The sequence below is a fragment of the Pelobates fuscus genome, chromosome 8 (assembly GCF_036172605.1).
Source record: "Pelobates fuscus isolate aPelFus1 chromosome 8, aPelFus1.pri, whole genome shotgun sequence".
NCBI classification, from domain to species: domain Eukaryota; kingdom Metazoa; phylum Chordata; class Amphibia; order Anura; family Pelobatidae; genus Pelobates; species Pelobates fuscus.
Genome location: NC_086324.1, coordinates 70,508,376 through 70,528,251, shown reverse-complemented (window position 1 = coordinate 70,528,251; position 19,876 = coordinate 70,508,376). Strand labels below are relative to the sequence as shown.

The following is a 19,876-nucleotide window of genomic DNA, read 5'->3' as shown; positions in this document are numbered from 1 at the left end:
GTGGGAGGGGTGGGGGAGAGAGTTGTACACCTCTTGTGGGTGTGCCTAGTGTGTGTGTGCGCGAGAGACCGGTCTTAAACTGCTCTTTTCTGGACCTGGCAGTAGAAGGTGCAAACAGCAAAAGAGTAATGAAACAATAGGTCAAAACAGAGACTACTAATGCATGAAATATAAAACCAGAACATTGGTGGTCAGGTGTAGTTTGTTTCCCGATGTGGGGTAGCTTCACCCTCTTCTTGATCAGTCAGGTAGTTGGTGTGGCTCTCGGCACGAACGGGGTTGCTGACGCTGTCTCCCAGACACGGGTGACAAGTGGAGCAGAGGTTGCAGGTGTGGGGTCGGCAAGGCCCAGCGTGAGGAGTAGCGCAGGTGCTTCAGAGTCTGAGGAGAGCTTATGGACAGTTCCGTTGTGGGAGACGAGTAGGGATCTTGGCGTGCCCCATCTATACACCACCCCTGTGGAACGCAGGTGGCTAGTGAGGGAATGCAGCGATTTACGCCGTTGGAGCTTGGCTTTGGTTAGATCTTGATCGGTTAGGTGCGATTCTTCAAATAGCAATGGGTTTTGCCCCTCACTGCTGCCATGATATGGCCTTGTCTTGATGTGTGTAGCATCGGAGGATGACATCTCAGGTAATTGGCCGACTTGGTGATGGTAGGCAGCCGGTATAGTCCAGCTATGGCAAATTTCTTGGCCAGTGCCGGTGGTAACAAAGAAGCAATAAATCTCCTTATGTAGTGATCTCAGGGGGTATCCTGCGGATTTTAAGATGGTTACAGCGGTACCTATGATTTTGTGCGGTCGTTTGTAGTGTCATGTTCTGCTGAGTAGTTTGTAGTTGGACCATTGCATCCTTAATTTCGGCTAATTCACTGCGGAGTTTCCCAAAGTCCCTTCAGTGGTGTCCGTCCTGTCACTAAGCAGCTGCATGTTTGTTTTTAGTGAGGCCACATCTGCAGTTAGGAGCCTCTGGATTTCCAGCAGTGTGTTTTGCGTGTTGTATAGGTCCTGTTTTGTAGCAGGGGCTGTACTTACAGAGATGTCCCTGGTCGTGGAGTGTGTGTCCCCTTGTGTTACTGGAGCAGGCATCTGGCTTGGTAAGTTAGGGGTTGTTGGGGCGTCTGGGCCGTCTGTGGCCGCCATTTTAGGTGGTACCTTTCTCTGCAGTAAAGTGCAAATGTCCCGCTGGTACATTGCTTGGACGGGCTGTGGTCTCTGGGATCGGCATCCCATTGCTGGTGGGGAGATGTGGTGGGTCGTGGAGTGGCAAGCGAGGCGTCGGTGGCTTTGTTCAAGCCTGTTCTGCTGAAGAGCTCCTCGAGGCTAGTGGGTGCTGGTATGTAGTTGGCCCCAGTCCTTTGTTTCGGCTTGGCCAGCTTTGGGGTGTACTGCAAAGGCATCTATTGATGCCACGGGAAGCCCCCGATCCGTGCCCGCTATTTTCAGGGTTGGATGGGACCTGTGAGTGGTAGGATTTCGGCAGATTTTTCTGAAGGGGTGAGATTTCTCAGAAATCCCGTCTAGCCCGTCTCGCTGTCAGGCTCTGCCCCCCACTGACACATTCTTTTGCACACACTCACAAATGGAATTTATTTTAGTTTTTCTTTTTAGATTTCTTTTTTTTTTTTAGATCCTTTAAGTGTGCTGGTGTGGGTCCGCTCCCTGGAGTCTAGTGTGGGGCTGCTTGAATCTTCCTGTTCTTCCTCACTGGTCCCTTGTGCACAGTTTAGTGATGCCGGGGCCAGAGTGACATCATAGTCTGTCTCCTTGCACAGGAGGGCGCGCGGGTGAGGAAAAGCAGGGGCATCAGAGCTCCCTCGCCATTGTTCAGTCCTCCCCTGGACACACTGTATATCGGCAGAGTAGGCTACAGTTTAGGCAAGCAGGTACCAACTCTGCCTTAGGGGGGCTCTAAAGTGGTCAGACGGCCGTCTCATGGACCCCTGACAAGTGGAAAACAACACAGAAGGCCTGGACGCACTTTTGTCCCCTATAGTTACGCCACTGGCTGCGCCCTGGGTGGCTGACTAGTTTGACTAGCACTAGCACTGGTCTTGTGTGCAGGACAATATTTATGTAAAGTGGTTAATGTGGAACAATCCATAGGAGCTATATAGTGGTTTCCATAGTGATTCTCCCCATTGTTTTTATCTATCCCTTAAATTCCTCTATAAACTCACAGTCCTATGTTTGGATTATCCTAAAAAACCTGCTTGCAGCTTATTTTCAGTTAATCTGCTGGATTGTTTGATGGCTGTGTTTGCTAAGTAGTATGTTGTGTTTTCTCATAATGTTCCAGTGCAATCTTTACAAAACATATTGCACTATTTTCATACTTTTACTGAGTGAGCGATTTATTTACTTAATAGGGAGTTAAAATGATTTGACTACAGAGTTGCCAAATTATGACTGAAATAACCATGCTTAAAAAAAACAACACCCCACCAAGATGGAGAATATTTCAAATTGTCACCAGATTACACTGTTTACAACCGCTTTGGGGATGTTTTTTTTATTAAGGGCAATTCAGAGACAAGATGCTAAATATGGAGCAGCTGCCTTGGAAACCAATACGCGTTTTCTGCTGATGTTACTAAAGTTTTACAGAGCCACGTAAATGCTTTCAATACTTAAATATTATAGCTGGTTTAGAGCTGACAGTTTGGCCATTACTCCCACAAATCTCAGCCGCCAGGTGATTAAGCAGCTGCCGATGAGCTGCATTCTCTGGTACTGTACTAATTGCAAAGCTGAAAGTTGTGTAGGATGCTAGTTACAAGTTCTTGTGTGATGATTTGCCTTTTGCACTGTCACCATGTCAGCACATTTAATATAGATTTTGCCACTGTGGGCTGTGCTAATCTCCAAACTTTGTCTTGATTAGCCTTCCCTTCAGACCTGCTTAGACAGCATAATTACATTTACTCCCCTTCTAAGCTATTAATCTGGACTGCTTGCATGGCAGGCACAGCTGTGAGCAGGCAAACCCATAACTTAATCAAAGCTCCGTCAGGCTAATGCCCCATCTGTGGTCCTAAGAACACAATGGCTCCGTCTGCTAGGAGGTATGGAAGCTCACTAGATGTAAAATATCTGATTAGGACCTTCCCCACTACTAACTTAAATGGCTGTCTTGGCAGGGATTAAAGGGTAAGTCTAGGTTTAAAACTGACCGTTTATTTTTTTAATGCTTTATATAGAAACTGTACTTATCCAAGTCTTTTTGGATAATTACATTGTAACATTTAATTCACATATCTCTCAGCAACTCAAACCTTATAGACTGTCTGAGCATCTTTGAAAAAGTAGTTCAGAAACACGAGGGCTGGCCAAAGCTTGCCAACACTGCTCTCCACGGTCTGTTTATCTTTAAAAATCTCAAGAATCATCCTTCTCCACTTTTATTTCAAACATGGAATCTGCCTTCTGGTCTGCTTTGAACGGCCCCAACGTTATTGGAATGTTGGCGAGCGGAGAAATGTCATGTCTAGATTAGATCTAAAGATGGAAGAAAGCAACCCTCAGGCAGGGTCCTTTGAAGTTGTTGAATGCAGGGTCAGCTACATTTGAACTTGGACTAGTCACACCAGTCCTTCCTGGTTTTGGCTTCTAGCGTGTTTATGAATGTGTGTGCCTTTTAAAATATTGTGTTCATAAACTAAATGGATAGTAGTATGTCGCGCGAGGAAATCAAATTTATGTTCTATATGAAGATATTCAAACTGCAATAGAATCGATATGTTTAATGTAATAATTTTGTTAAATATGTCATTAGACATTTGTTCAACGTTACAGGATTATGTATATACAGGGCAGAATCACTTTATTCTAATAGTTTATTTTAGTATTCATGCTTAAGAGTACAACATTTTGGAAAACAGTACAAGAACTTTGTAACCTCTGTATCGTGTCACACGACACCTGTCCATTAAACTCTGACCTAGAAGATTCATTTTTGATATTTGTGACCCACTATGGCTATGACTGCTGTTCTGCTGGTGAAATTCAGTTTTTAAATGATCCCTAACATGATTGCACTGTCCTTTACATGCCCACTGGCAAGTCACAACCCATCAGTCATGTGCATTGACTCATCTGTTTTAAGGCAGCATCGCTACAGTTATCTGTACTGATATTGGCACTCTGAGACAGGGCTGTCATCTGGGATTTTAGAAACTCTTGTATTTCATCAATAAACCATTGTTACGTTGGTTCAGCAGGACACACCGCTAACTATGGCTATCATGGTTTTGCCCAGGACCAATTAGGCAATCAATACTGTTTACTTAGCGTACAATTTAGATTATTTTAACAGCTGAGACCATTTCAGTGTTTAGATTTCCACTGTGTAAGCCTTTGCTTTTGTAGTGTATTTCCCTCTGCATATACAAGGCAAGCACACGTCTGTGTTTCACCTACTGGAGAGAGGAATTTAATATCCAGTGGCCTCACATATTTAACCGTTTTTAATCCTTAACAATGTTTATGTAGTTACTGCAGAAACATTTTGCAAGGAAGATATGGCAAATCAATGGAATGCAGAAACTTAGTTTCCTTAAAGGGACACTATAGTCACAAGAACAACTACAGCCTATTTTATTTGTTCTGGTGAGTAGAATCATTCCCTTCAGGATTTTTGCAGTAAACAAGGTTTTCAGAGAAAATGCAGTGTTTACATTATTGCCTAGATAGTACTCCACTGTCCACACCTCAGATGGCTTCTAGAGGTGCTTCCTGGGGCAGTGCTGCACACTGTGCAGTACTGGCATTCATTGTCTCCACCCTCCGCATGCAGACACCGAACTTTCCTCATAGAGATGGTTTGATTCAATGGATCTCTATGAGGAGATGCTGATTGGCCCAGCTGTGTTTGACTTGTGCTGGCTCTGCCCGTGATCTGCCTCCTTAATAGTATTGGCCAATCCTATGGGAAAGCATTGTGATCGGCTCACAGAATCTCTTCAGGCATGCAGACAGATCAGGGGCAGATGCAGCAGCTGCAGACTTGAATACAAGTAAGATTTTACTATATTTAAGGGAGGCAAGGGAAGGCCGAAGGGGGGTAAAACTCCACTAGCTTTGTCAACACTGTCAGTAGCCCTGGATCCAGTTACTCATCTTCCTCCAGCACTGCGTCATGTCTGGTAGCGGCGGCATTACTGGGCAGATTGTATTCTATTTCTGGGCACCCTCATTTTAGATCCTTGATGATGGCTACGCATTGATGGAAGATAAAAGAAAAAACCTGTAAGTAAAGCAGGTGCTATGATCATAAAATAGTTGGGGGGAATTAGGGGGCAAAGATGCACGGATCCCTCAGCTGACCGATGCGCATTAATTTGTACAGATTTATTAGCATGGAAAAAACAAAACTAAAATAGAAACCAAAACAATTTATATCCTGTTGACTGCCTAGTGGTAACCTTTGTAAATGAATATATGAGATCATTTTCAGGTGAAATATTTTCCAGTTCCCTAGATTTCTAAAAAGGAACAGTGTGCATCAAATCATTGTTGAAACTCTGGATAGACATTTTAGGACTGAATATGATTGTTGGCCAAAATAGTGAAGCAGGAAAACAGCAGAGTTGGAGAACTGACAAAGAAATCACAAAATTTAGTCCAAAATAGAAATGCTGAACTTGATGGATGCAAGTATTTTTTTCAGCCAATGTAACTAATGTTCTACTAACCTGTGGCATGGAATGATGTTACAAATGTGATGCTTTGAGCAAGGAGCTAACTGTTAATTTCCTAGAGGACAGTGAGACCCCAACCAAGTTGCGGCAGTTTGTGGGGTTTACAGTATGGTGTTCCAGTACAGTGCTTATGGTGCTCGCAAGAACTAGGAAGCAGCGATTGACGGAGGTATCCGGTCGGGGTACCAAGCGGTCCGTCGATCTTCTCAAAGGATGCAAGCAGGCTGGAAAAGCACTACAGTTGACTGCATGTTTTTTTCTTTTCTTCTGGAAAGTCTGAGAAACTGACAAGAAATAGCATTTTTTTTTTTTTTTTTTTTTTAATGGCTGGGCTGGAAACATAATAAATGGGAGAAACAATAAACTCCTCTATTGCAATCTAAAATGTATCATTCCCTCATCCGTTCTCCATAATTCCCTGCAAAGTGAATGATACCCTCTCTGTATCTAAAAGGCAGCAGTGTAAGTCCCCCAAAGGATCCTTGGTTCAAAGCTGGCTAGGAACCTGATAATATGTGTAAATGTTTCCAAATCACACTCCTGTCCAAGCAATTTTACTTTACTCTCGAGAGTTTCTACCACACTCTAACAGCGGCAGTTGATAATGTTCTCTAAAGAACAAGAAATAATGGAAATCGCAGAACCTCCTCCCCCACATTATAAAGAATACTGTGCCATTCCTACGGTCTTAAAGGGTTGGTTGCATAGCTCAATAGGGACCTACCCCTCCTCCGCGTCCACTCCTTGTTGCGCTAAAAGGGGTTAAAAGCTCTTTTGCTACTTACCTGATTCCAGCGACAATTTTCCTAGGGGAGGCATAGGCAACCTTCGGCACTCCAGATGTTGCCAACATTATGGGTGTAAGAGCATTATGGGAGATTTAGTACACAACTTCTGGAGTGCCAAAGGCTGCCTATCACTGTAAGACCTAGAGGCTGGGTCAGGCTCTGTCTTCTCTCCTCCTCAGCCGGCGAAAGGGACCTAATGCATTAACGTGAGGATGTCCAGCATCCGTTAAGTGATCAAAAGTCGCCTAACCACCCGGAAGTGCTTCTAGTGGAGTTAACCCTGCAAGGTAATTATTGCGGTTTATCCAGGGGCATGAGCTAAAGTGGTCTTGGTGCTTATAATGTCCCTCTAACTCCTTCTTGATGGCTATTGTGATATAAAGGGGATGTCTAACATCTTACCATGAGCCGTTCCACCTACTTTGCTGAATATAACACTTTTATTTATTTTTTTTATGTAGGAGCACCATGCCTAATTACTTCTGAATACGTAGCACCCACAGATAAATAATTGTTTAATATTAATAAATGTAATAATTTTCACACTCCTGTATTTTAACTGCTAAGAATAATTTCATTCTGTAGCCTTGTAAAAATGCTTTGATTAGTTGACTCTGTAAATGGACAGTGGTCAGATATCAAATTTGGCCGTCAATGCAGATAATGGTTAGGAAGCAAAATATCAGTGTATTTTTATTTTAGGATTTTTACAATTATTTTTTACATATCCCTATTCTTTCTTAAAAAGATATGTGTATACAAGGTATGAAAAATAATATATGTAGAAAGCCTTAGTTCTTTATCTTGTATCTTGGTGCTTTAATCTTAACTCCCTGTCAATGATTGTTACAAGACCTGTCCTTTGCACTTGAGAGTCAACATAGAAAAAAGATACGAACAAGAGGAGAAATTGAACAATCTTTCTATGTCTTCTCTTCCACGGAACGTCTTGTGGAAAATAACAGTTACAGATGATTTTCAGTGGTTTTTTTTAATGGTGTAAATTCCAGAGAAGTGACAATTTCCCTTTAATTGGTCGCTCTAAGCACCATAACATGATGTTCTCAATGCATATGTTATGCAGTGGTGTCTGTTCACAAAGTAGCTCATGACTGCAGGCATTTGTAGAAACCACCCCTCTAATGATGGATTCCTTAATGTAGGAATGTAACTGCTGCTGAGTACACACAATGATTTCTCTCCAAACAGGAACGTAGCTTAACACAAGCATGCATGGTCAGTGGCTCAGTATCACTTTGAGAAGCCATTGTCACAAAATGATGAAGGGGGCTGTGAATAAAGTGATGAACAAACTTGTCCCTATTTCCTTTTTGCTTCCTCTTTCCTCTCTATTCTTCGTTCCTTCGTATCTGATCTATTTTCTCTTTAAAACATAAAACTAAGTATGGACTACTTTGTCCTACGTATTTTTTTCTATGCTTGACAATCATGATAAAGGGCTAGTGAGTGCTGCTATTGTTTAGGGGCATATACACTTTGAAAAAGGTACAGGAATTCCCAAACGTCTGTTTTTATATTTTCTTCATTAAATGTGGGTTTCACAAGTGGGTCCTTTCAACTGAGCTGTACATTTTTTTTTTTTTTTTTTTTTTTAAATTCTTTATTTTTGCGTGCATGAGAGATATAAATATGGTACAACATATGCATCACATGAGAGTATAGCAGGTTACAACTGTAGATGTTTGATGCATTCAGACGGTTTCAGCACAATTTTTTGTTACTAGTATGAAATCCTAGGTATAGTGTGTGGTTTTGTAGGAGTTTAGTTGGGTTAGTCTTTCGTGGGTTTGTTGCCTAGGTGTTGGATTGTAGTGGATGTCTGGGCCCATCTAAGCTGTTAACTAAATGAGTGAGGTTATAGCGCGTTTCGGGGGCCTGGGTTGGTTCAGTGAGTGTTGTGTTGTCGGTTGGTAAGTCGCATGAGTAGCCCTAGTTAGTGTTTATACGCCCTGTGGGGGTTTAATGGGTCAGTGTCGGTGGAGGCTACTCGTGAGGGGTGGTGGCCCTAACCATGGGGCTGTCGGGGGGGGGGTAGGTGTCGTCCTGAGCTGCGGTTTCCAAATACTGGTGGTGCGGTTGTGCGTCTGCGTTGGTCGTTACTGCTAGTATGTGATAAACAGGTGTATTAAACTTTGAGGTTATAGTGCGTGGAGGGTGGGGGGAAAACAGAATACATTACATCTTAAACATGGCAAAGTAGTGTCGCCGTTGAGCGGACAGGAGCAAGAGACTTCTCCCCCCCTGTCCGTCAGGTGGCTTGTGCATTGGTTCTCAGTCTTCTTGGCACAAATGTTTCTGAGGTTGCCGGGTTCCAGTCGTGGGTTATACCCTGGGCAGGCGGGTTCTGTAGGCCCAGCCTTGTGAGGAGTTCAGAGGCCTCAGTCCCTGAGGTGAGTTTATGTGTTACCCCCTGGTGGGTGACAAGTAAGGAGCGTGGGTTTCCCCACCTGTATGGTATTCCCGCCGTGCGCAGTTGGCTGGTGTGTTCAGTAAGCGATTTCCTCCATTGGAGGGTGGCCTTGGATAAGTCCTGGTAAAAGGTCAGTTGGGCTTCTTCAAAATCAAGCGGGGTCTTACCCTTGAGCGCACTCATGATGTGCCCTTTATCTTGGGGTAGGACGCAGCGAATGATGACGTCTCCAGCTAGTGTTGCTGCTGCTCTGGGTGGGGTGGGTAGTCGGTAGATCCCTGCGAAGGTGAGCTTCTTTGTTACTGCCGAAGGAAGTAGTGATTGTGTGAGTCGCCTCACGTAGTGCGGTAGGTCTTCTTTGCTCACCGAGGCCGGGATTCCTCTTATTTTGATATGGTTACGCCGGCTTTTGTCCTCCTGTACTGCTAGTTGGGTTGCCATGTGCTGGTGGTCTTGTTGTAGTTGGTGGAGTGAGTTTTGCAGTGTGGTGATTTCTCCCTGGATTGTTTTGACTTGTCCCTCTGTGTTGGTCACTTTTTCTGTGATCTGCTGCATGCTCATTTTGAGCGCTGGTAAGTCTGCTGCCAGCAGGCGTTGGATATCTTGCAGCATAGTCTGCATCTGCTGCAGATCCTGTTTGGTGGCTGGGTCTGCAGTTCCTAGCAGGGGTGTGGGTTTAGTGGGTATAGCCTGTGTGGGTTGTGGGTTTTTCCCTGTTTCCCCTTGGGTGGTTTGGGCTGGAGGGGTATCTGCCTGTGGGGGGTCTGGGCCCTGTTCGGCCGCCATTTTGGCTGGGGTGTGTTTTAGCAGCATTACCCCTATGTCTGACTGTGCTGTACCTTGTTGTGGTTTTTGCGATCTGCGCCCCATCTCCTTGTGGATGTGATCAAGGTCCTGCAGAGGTTCGTCACTGTAGTCTCCCAGGCTGTCTCCGCCCCACAGGTACTCCAAGCCGCGGTAGTTTGGTGTGAGGTAGGCCCGGTTTTTGGGTTTGGGCTTTGCCTGCCACGGTGTGTACCGAAATGGCATCGGATTGTGCAGGGTGGTCTCCCCTTTGTAGTGCCGGTAGTTTTTTGCCTGGATGGCATGTAGTTTTGCAGATATCCAGCGGATTTCGTGCCGTTTGCACGGAGCAGCTTGTAATGGCGTCCGGCTCGTTTCGCCGCGAAGCTCCGCCCCGAGCTGTACATTTTTTACATCTAATTTGTGTCCGGTTCTGAAATAGAAGCAGGAACAATATGAGAAAGGCAAGGTTGAGCTAAGTGAGCCACTTCAATAAGCAGCTTCTAGAAGCAGATTTGATTATTGGAGCGGTGGCTGTGGTCTGGGGTATATGGCCAAAAAAACAACAACAAATGACCTAATAAACTAAAGTGAGACTTCTGAGCCTCTTCTCCCAACACTTGCTTGTAAAAGTGCAACAGCACAAGTAACTTTAAATTTGCTACGGACAGTAGGGAGGAGAGGATGTAGAATGGACTTATATTGGCAGTGGGGAGTGGACGTGGTTATATGGACTACTGCTGGCTATGGGTAGCGGAGGAGGACAAATTACTGTTACTGACAGGGAGAGGGTTAAATGGGCTACTGCTGTTAATTGCGAAAGGGAAGGAAAGTGGCACTATTGCCAAGGGGAGGGAGGGAAGGAGTTAACGCTAGCAATGGGGAATTGGGAGAATGGCAAATACACACAGATATTCATATACACCAGGCCTGTCCAACCTGCGGCCCCCCAGATGTTGCTGAACTACGACTCCCATGAGTCTTTCAATGAAACAGATGGCTAGGGAATCATGGGAGTTGTAGTTCAGCAACATCTGGGGGGCCGCAGGTTGGACAGCCCTGATATACTGCATGTTTTTGCCATCACCTTACTCCCCCACACATGGGAGAAAGAATAAGAGGATGGTCTGTTGTTGCTACATTGCTTGGCCACTATTTTGTTGTGGACTTGATTTCCTAGGATGCTCAGCCAGGCATGGTTCTGTACTTTGTTCTGTACGTTCAGTAACTGAAGTATTTTTAATTTGCTTTTGATCCTGTGGGTTGCTGTAGAATATGTTCCACAGCTATTTGATGTTGGTGACGGAAGAATGTGACATCTCAGTGTGATTTGTCCAGCTGCCTTCTTTATGTGGATAAAAATGTGTCATTTTCCATTAGTTAATTGGAGTATGTGGGTGACTGATTCTCGGTAGCGGATCATACAGTAGTTCCAGTATTGCAATAGAACACGAAGAGTCAGAACATTGTGTTTGGGGGGGGGGGGGGGGGGGGGAAAGAGTATGAGAATGGGCACTATGTACAGTAAGTTCAATTGCGTGGTGGCAATTGGCTGTGCGATGTTATAGTGACATTGATTCTTTGCACCCCGGGTGAAAGTAAAGCATATGATGGATGTTTTTAGGCTGGATGAGCATAATGGGAATTGTGCTTTACCAATGTCTAGAACAGGGCTATCATTGTGAGGGAATAACGAAAGTGTCATGTAAAGGAGTGCAAAGTTGCAAAATGTTAGTATTTGCCAATGAAACCTGGTGGTTCCACAGGATTCTGTGACAATTTTTCTACCTTCGCTGCTTTGCTCTACCACTTGTAAAACTCTTAGCAAGTGAGGTTGATTGCAGATACAGCTGCTCCAGACCTCTTATGATTGCTATTGCGATGGCTTAAGAAACTCCAATTAATTAGACATTCAAAGCACCATAACTACTACAGTGCCTTGTAGTTGTTATGGTTCCAGGAGTGGGCTGGCACCACAATAATTGTAAGCAGTCAAACAATATTTAGTCAAGCGTCGCTCCCCATCACCACTACTTTTTACAGAGATCTGGGAGCTCCTGCTTTGGAGTGTCTCTATTGGCTTTCCTGAGCTAAGCCCTGCATCGCCAGCTTTAGCTCAGACAGAGAGGACCTCAAGTAGGGAGTCAAACCGTATTACAACGTATTAAAAGTAGTCTGACTACTCCTAATAGGGGATGCACCTGGCATCATAACCACTACAGCGCCCTGTATTGTTATTGTGCTTCAAGTGTTCCTTTAATGCATAGTTACAGAAACATTAATTTACACATATGCAAACATTTTGGCTACCACAATATATAAATCTCTGCCCAATTTGAATTCCATACATTTTATTAGGCATTATTCTCGTGCAGTCACTTGGGGTGTATTATTTTATTTCTTATTTGTTAAACTTTGTAAGGTGATTAGGGGATACACCCCTTTGTTTTTTTCTTTCTTGAGAAGTGCCAACACACCTTGCGCTATCTTTCTTCTTAATATGAGGGGGTGCAGAGTGCTGATATTATAACTTATTGTGTGATTGTACACCTTAGCTGACAATATCACTCATTAACTGAAGATATTTTTTTACTTTTGCTATACTGCAGTGTGAAATAGAACCATGGAGGATAAATTCTAGTTTGAAAATGATTTGAATGTTGTGTTTGTTCTCTGAACCTCTTTTTTTTTTTTTTTTTTGGAACGATATGTGTCCCTTATAATCGTTATCTATTCATTTTTGTTAACAGCAAAATCCATGAATTTCTGTGAGCCTACCTAGGCTTATGCTCTGACTGTGGATTTTAGGACAGTTCCTGTCCTGGGGGACCCTGTGTATGTCTGTGCAGTATTCGTTTGTTGCCGGTTCTTGCTGGTAGTGCTGTCGTTTCACAATAGAATGAGCCAGCTGGTGCATGTTAAGAAACAGCATCTGCCAACACTGTCAGCTTACATTTAACAATTGGCCCTTTTGGCATTTGAAGTCCTCATTTCCACAAGAAAAAAAAAAAAATCCCCCGAGTACTGTCCTTACATTGCTGGGCTCGAATGATTGTCACCAGACATACCTTTATGTAGTCAGTTCTGTGTTGGGCACAGTTACATAATGGTTCTAGGGAGACAGCTGCTTCAGTAACTTGTCTAGAGCTGAATTGTCTTTATTTGACCCTCTTCAATCGTGTTTTCACGCTCTTCATTCTACTGTATTTGCTTTTACCAAAGTTTATTTACCGTACTTGTAAAGGGCACTCCTGTCTCATTATTTCTTCTTGGCTTTTCTGCCTTTTTTGGTGACTGTGGATTCCCCACTATTTCAGATCCTTTGTTATCCAGACCTATGTTGTTTCTTGTCTTTAGTCTGTCACTGGCCCTTCAATTAATCTTGCAATGTCTAACTTTTAGGTACTGTATCTCTTCCCTATCTATTGACTGGTTTGGACTCCAATACCACCAGCATACTGCCAATACTCTGAAATGCATTTGCTAGTCTCCATTCTGGTGAATGATAATTTCAACAGGCATTGTCCAAGTCTGCTGCCTTTGGCATATTGTTTACTACCTTCTCTCTAATCTCCAAACTCTGCTACTCACAGTTTACAAATAAAGCTTCTATCCATCCAGTTCTCCCACTGGATACATCCAAGGCTTGTGTTTAATCCCACGATTGAATGTCATACTTTCATGCTCACACCCAGTCCATGGTTGGAGGACTTACCTGCCCTACCAGAGCTTCACAGATTCCAAGCCTTTATAAAAAGAAAAGCATATCAACAAACCAATTAATGGCTCCTTACAGAAATCCAGCTCTGTCTCAGTGGTGTCACTAGGGGGAGAGAGGCATGCTCCCCCCCCCCATATCATGCAGTGCCCCCCCAATTGTAATCCTCCTTGGTCATGGAGAGCAGTGCAGGGGAGATACAGGTAGAGGAAGCTCAGCGCCGCACAGAGGCATCCAGGCAGCTGCTGGGGTCGGGGGGGGGGGGGGTCGGGGGTCAGTCTTTATATGTATGGGTCAGTTGGTGTGGGGGAGCACTGTGTGTGTGTGTATGGGCCAGTTTGTGTGTGTGTATGGGCCAGTCTGTGGGTTTGTATAGGTCAGTCTGGGTTTGTGGGGGGGGATGGGGGGGGTGCAGCCTTTTCAACCACCACAGATCTGATTGTGCCACCCCCATCCCTGCAAGGTAAGATGAGGGAAAGGGGAATATTTTTATTTTGTAAACAATTATTAAAGTAAAAATTTTAAATTTTAAAAATTTTAAAGCTCTTCCCCATCCCACTCGCTACACCCCCTGAACACAGTACACCCTCACATACAGTGAACCCCCCACATACAGTACATTCTCACCAACACAGAGTACACCTTAGCATATAACTTACCCACATACCTTTACCCCCACACATATATATACACATACATACATACATACATAATACATGCTCCACCCCATTACACACCAAATCTCATATATCTCACATATATATAAGCCCCTAGATGCGCGCACACACACACACACACACACACACACACACACTCACAAATTGCTATTTTTATTTAAATCCACCCAGCCTTTGGGAGAGCTGAGTGGATCTTTCCCTTACTTCCAGTGTGTCTCCTCTATTTTCCTGCAGTTTCTCTCTGCTCCTCTGCGCGCTGTCTGTAGTGATGCCGGGGCCGGAGTGACGTCATGTCACTAAACAGCACGCAAGGGAGCAGAGAGGAACGGCAGGAAGGTTACTGCTCCCTCACATGCCGCCTTAATGCTCCCCGCGGCAGCCGGCTTTAATGTTTCCTGGGTAGCTTAGCAAAGGGCTGACAAATGCCAGGCGCCAGGTTGAAATGTCTAGTCGCCATGGCAACCTGGCCCCTGGAATTTGTCGAGCCATGTGTATGTATATATATGTGTGTGTATATATATATATATATATTTTTTTTTTTCTTCCTATTATATATATATATATATATATATAGATATATATATATATATACACACACATATGTTTTAGAACTGCCCCCCTACTTTTGTCCCTGGCCCCTTATGTACCCCTCCTAAGTATGAATCCTGGAGACGCCACTGTTTCTCACTACACATAATTTTTGCTCCTATTGTCTACTGTAACCATTTATAATCTTGTTCAATGTATAGATACGTTATATGCTACATACATTCATATACCCACACATATAGTTTAAATATAGAATGTACACCTGTGAATTTACTTTCCCTTCTGATTGCACACTTACCGGTAATTTAAATTGTGAGCTTTTTAGAGAAACACTAGGGGCTAAAAGTAAAAACAAAAAATACCCTGCATCCCCCACACTATAGAGTCATAATTTGACTATTTGGATATCAGGGCTCCCCACTTAAAAACAAAAAACAAAAAGCAAATGAAATTAACAAGTACTTATACAGAACAGAGTCAGCCTCTTCTCTGCATCCTGGTCGGCCTGCCCTAGGGTTATTGTGCTTGATGACCATATTATCCAATCAAATGCTTCTCAGAGAAATGCGCTGTGGATTTTATGTGCATACACTGCAATCGCTGTGATGCTCCTGTCAAATGCTTCTCATAGAGAAGTACTGAACTCAATATTTCTGAGATGCATCAGAGGACGTTCGACGTGTGTGTGAAGATATTGAATGTCAAGAACCGATTCAGACTCTGTTCTGGAAGCAGAAGCTCCACCTAGTGGCAGTCAGGGTGATAGCCTCAGGAGGTGTGTTTAGACCTGAAATGAAAACCTTGCCATATTGCCGAAACAGCAAAATGGCATTTTGTTATTATTCCTTATTCCTTTCTGCCTAAATGTGTCTGTTCCTTGGATATTTTATTTTTTGATGTGTACAACTGTGTAGAATATGTTGGCTTTCTTTAGATAGCCTTATAGTAAAGCAGAAGCAGGCAACGTGGCTGTCACAGCTTCATTCATTCTTTGTAACACACGTGCCTGCCTGCAGCACAGAGCACCCCTACCTCCTACCCTATGTCCTACCTCCCTGCATCACACTGCATGTCCTACCTCCCTGCATCACACTGCATGTCCTACCTCCCTGCATCACACTGCATGTCCTACCTCCCTGCAGCACACTGCATGTCCTACCTCCCTGCAGCACACTGCATGTCCTACCTCCCTGCAGCACACTGCATGTCCTACCTCCCTGCATCACACTGCATGTCCTACCTCCCTGCATCACACTGCATGTCCTACCTCCCTGCATCACACTGCATGTCCTACCTCCCTGCATCACACTGCATGCCCTACCTCCCTGCATCACACTGCATGCCCTACCTCCCTGCAGCACACTGCATGTCCTACCTCCCTGCAGCACACTGCATGTCCTACCTCCCTGCAGCACACTGCATGTCCTACCTCCCTGCAGCACACTGCATGTCCTACCTCCCTGCAGCACACTGCATGTCCTACCTCCCTGCAGCACACTGCATGTCCTACCTCCCTGCAGCACACTGCATGTCCTACCTCCCTGCAGCACACTGCATGTCCTACCTCCCTGCAGCACACTGCATGTCCTACCTCCCTGCAGCACACTGCATGTCCTACCTCCCTGCAGCACACTGCATGTCCTACCTCCCTGCAGCACACTGCATGTCCTACCTCCCTGCAGCACACTGCATGTCCTACCTCCCTGCAGCACACTGCATGTCCTACCTCCCTGCAGCACACTGCATGTCCTACCTTCCTGCAGCACACTGCATGTCCTTCTTCCCGCAGCACACGTCACCCCCCCTCCACCACAGAGCACCCCCACCCTGCAGCACACAACACCCCCAATCTTCTCTCTGCAGCACAGAGCACCCCTACCCCTATCTGCAGCACAGAGCACCCCTACCCCTATCTGCAGCACAGAGCACCCCTACCCCTATCTGCAGCACAGAGCACCCCTACCCCTATCTGCAGCACAGAGCACCCCTACCCCTATCTGCAGCACAGAGCAACCCTACCCCTATCTGCAGCACACTGCATGTCCTACCTCCCTGCAGTACACTGCATGTACTACCTCCCCGCAGTACACTGTATGCCTCCTCCCTGCAGCAGACTGCATCTTATTTCTTCTCAATGAAAGAATTTTTCAGAATGAAATGTGTTTGTGTGTACATTGAAATGCAGATAAGGGGTCTTTTCTATGTCATGAGTCTTAGCTGCTCACCTGGTATGTACAGTACATTTTCGTTTTAGAAAGGAACTGAACTAGTATTATTGGAATAGCTTCACTCCAAGCATAGGAGACAATGAAACCGGGCATTGCATTGGTGATGGGTGTCAGACCTTTATTTTTTGACTGACACCCATTGCCAAAGCAAAGTCACATGGCCTATTTCTCTTTAAAGGAACACTGTAGTGTTAGGAACACAAAACTAAAATGTCCCCCTCCCCCGCTGGTAAATAGAGATTTAAAAACCTCATTTAAACTTTATGGAATGGACAGTAATACTATATGAACAAATAATAGATATTTGACAACTAATTGGTATAGAACTTAGATTTTTTAAACTATTTGTATTGAAAGTTAAGTTTTAGACAATACTACAGGATTTATTTATCCAAATTTACACTTGCCTGATTCCAGCGATGATGTCCCTCACCTCTGCTGATGGGGAGAACCTAATAATGCCCATGCACGGCGAATACTGCAAGCGCATTAGGCATTTTGCACAGGAAAGCATTGACTCAGTACTTTCCTGTGGGAGTTTCAAAGACACTGGACGTCCTTATGCAAAACGTGAGGACATCCAGCATCGGTTCACTGAGTCAAACGCCATGAAACTGCAGGAAGTGCCTCTAGTGCAGGAAGTGCCTCTAGTGGCTGTATAGGAGATATACATTAAAGGGACACTCCAGGCACCCAGACCACTTCTGCCCATTGGAGTGGTCTGGGTGCCAACTCCCACTACCCTTAACCCTGCAACTGCAATTATTGCAGTTTTTTATAAACTGCAATAATTACCTTGCAGGGTTAACTCCACCTCTACTAGACAGCCACTAGAGGGCACTTCCAGGTCCATAGCACAGAAAGTCTGTGCTAGAGCTAGAGCGTCGCTGGACGTCCTCACGCTGTGTGAGGACCTCCAGCGTCGCTCAATTTCCCATAGGAAAGCATCGAAAAGCATTTTCAGTGCTTTACTATGGGGAGCTCTAATGCGCATGCGCGGCATTAGGTCTCCGCGGGCGGGATCAGTCTCGCCGACGCGGCGGCGACCAGACACCACCGCCGAGGGACATCGGCGGGGGTCTCAGGTAAGTGACTGAAGGGGTTTTCACCCCTTCAGCAACTGGGGATTGGGAGGTGGGAGTGAGAAGGGGACCTGCAGTGCCAGGAAAACGGATTGTTTTCCTGGCATTGGAGAGTCACTTTAAATCCAGTCTTAACCCTGCAATGTAAACATTACAGGTTCTCTAAAACTGCAATGTTTGCATCTGCAGGGCTAAGGAGACATGGAACCACTGCACCCAGATAACTTCAATGAGATGAAGTGGTCTGGGTGCGTATAGTGTCCTTTTACAAACAAATGATGTTTAACATTCTATATTATTCAGTTTCAGTTTACCTGTATCATGGTGTTGCCTCTGGTAGCCATATGAATGGGTTAATCGATTCAGTTTCCCTGTATCATGATGTTGCCTCTGGTAGCCATATGAATGGGTTAATCGATTCAGTTTCCCTGTATCATGGTGTTGCCTCTGGTAGCCATATGATAGGGAAGCTGTTTAGTTTTACAAATACATGAAAGGAAAATATGCTTGTTTGCCAGCATGACTAGTTTGTGGTAATAGGGAGTTAAAGATTAACTTTAAAGTACACAATATATGTGACAATTGGTGAAATAGGCTGCCTTCATGTGATCAAGGGAAGACAAAGTTCTATTGTGTTCACATGGAGAGAAGACGGAGGGAGCCATATTTAACACTTTTACATAGAGTGTGTGTATATATATATATATATGTATATGTGTGTGTATTATTTATATATGTATAATTACATACACACGTCTCCAGAACCCTCAGAATGATATTATTTTGTGTTAGTGTTTAAAGTTGGGGTAGCAGTGGCATATAAAAATGCCTGAGATTAGTGGATGCTACATGCCCATATGGCCGCTATTACAGCCTCTGCGATTATTTCAGTTCCCATTATTAGAGAATTAAATTGGAGACCATTACCGCTTGGTAGTACCGAGTACGATGTTTGATCAGCTTGCTGTAATTCATTTAAAAAAATATTTATGTAAATATTTTTATTACACCTTACAACTTCACAGTTGTACAGAGACTGTGCTATTTGTGAATTCTGTTTGAGGAAGGGTCACTCTATATGCTGATTGCCTGAAGCCATCTGTTTCCAGTGATGGGTGGTCAGTTCAGCTGTTCATTCTGTAGGGTACTTTCAGCTGGATATTAAAGCGGCACTGTCATGCCGAATCTCGTTTTTTTTTTAACCCCCCCTCCTGCCTCCACTACATCCAATTGACCTATTAGTCACCCCCAAATGCCCCTAAGCCCCCCATATTACCTATTTTTTAATCTTTATTTTCTGCCCCGATCTATATTCAGGGCGTCGCCATCTATGTGTGGGTAGATGAAGTCCCTGTGGGATACGTCATCTGCCCTCACTAGATAGCACTGAGATTCCTGCACATGCCCAGTGAAACACCTGGACATGCGAACGGGAATTTCATCTATTCATTCATTCGTCAGACAGACGAATGAATGAATAGAAAAATCAGACGAACAAACGATCACAAAAAAATAGTCCATCTTCACCCACGGAGGGCTCCGCGCAGACTGAGCTCCGCAGGGCGGCGGAAGGCTTATAAAGCCTTGCCCCGCCCTGCAATTAGGCTAAGAACACTCTGATTGGTGGGGTTAAGCAAATCACAGTGCTCTGTGTCATTTTACACAGTGTGGGAAAATTCCAAAGAACTTTCCCACGCTGCGTAAAATGACACAGAGCACTCTGATTGGCTTAAACCCACCAATCAGAGTGTTCTTAGCCTAATTGCAGGGCAGGGCAAGGCTTTATAAGCCTTCCCCCGCCCTGCTTAGCTGCGGAGCCCTCCATGGGTGAAGATGGATAATTTTTTTTTGCGGTCGGGTTTTTTCTTTTTATTTTAAGTTCGACGGGTATAATGGATTTTTATTTTGCCTTTTTTGGGG

General features: G+C 44.5%; 1 protein-coding gene across 2 annotated transcripts in view; it reads left to right on the top strand.

The window, feature by feature from the left end:
* AGAP1 (ArfGAP with GTPase domain, ankyrin repeat and PH domain 1) overlaps positions 1-19,876 on the top strand; it is a 346,045-nt gene that overhangs the window by 68,642 nt on the left and 257,527 nt on the right. The gene's annotated exons all lie outside the window — the stretch shown is intronic.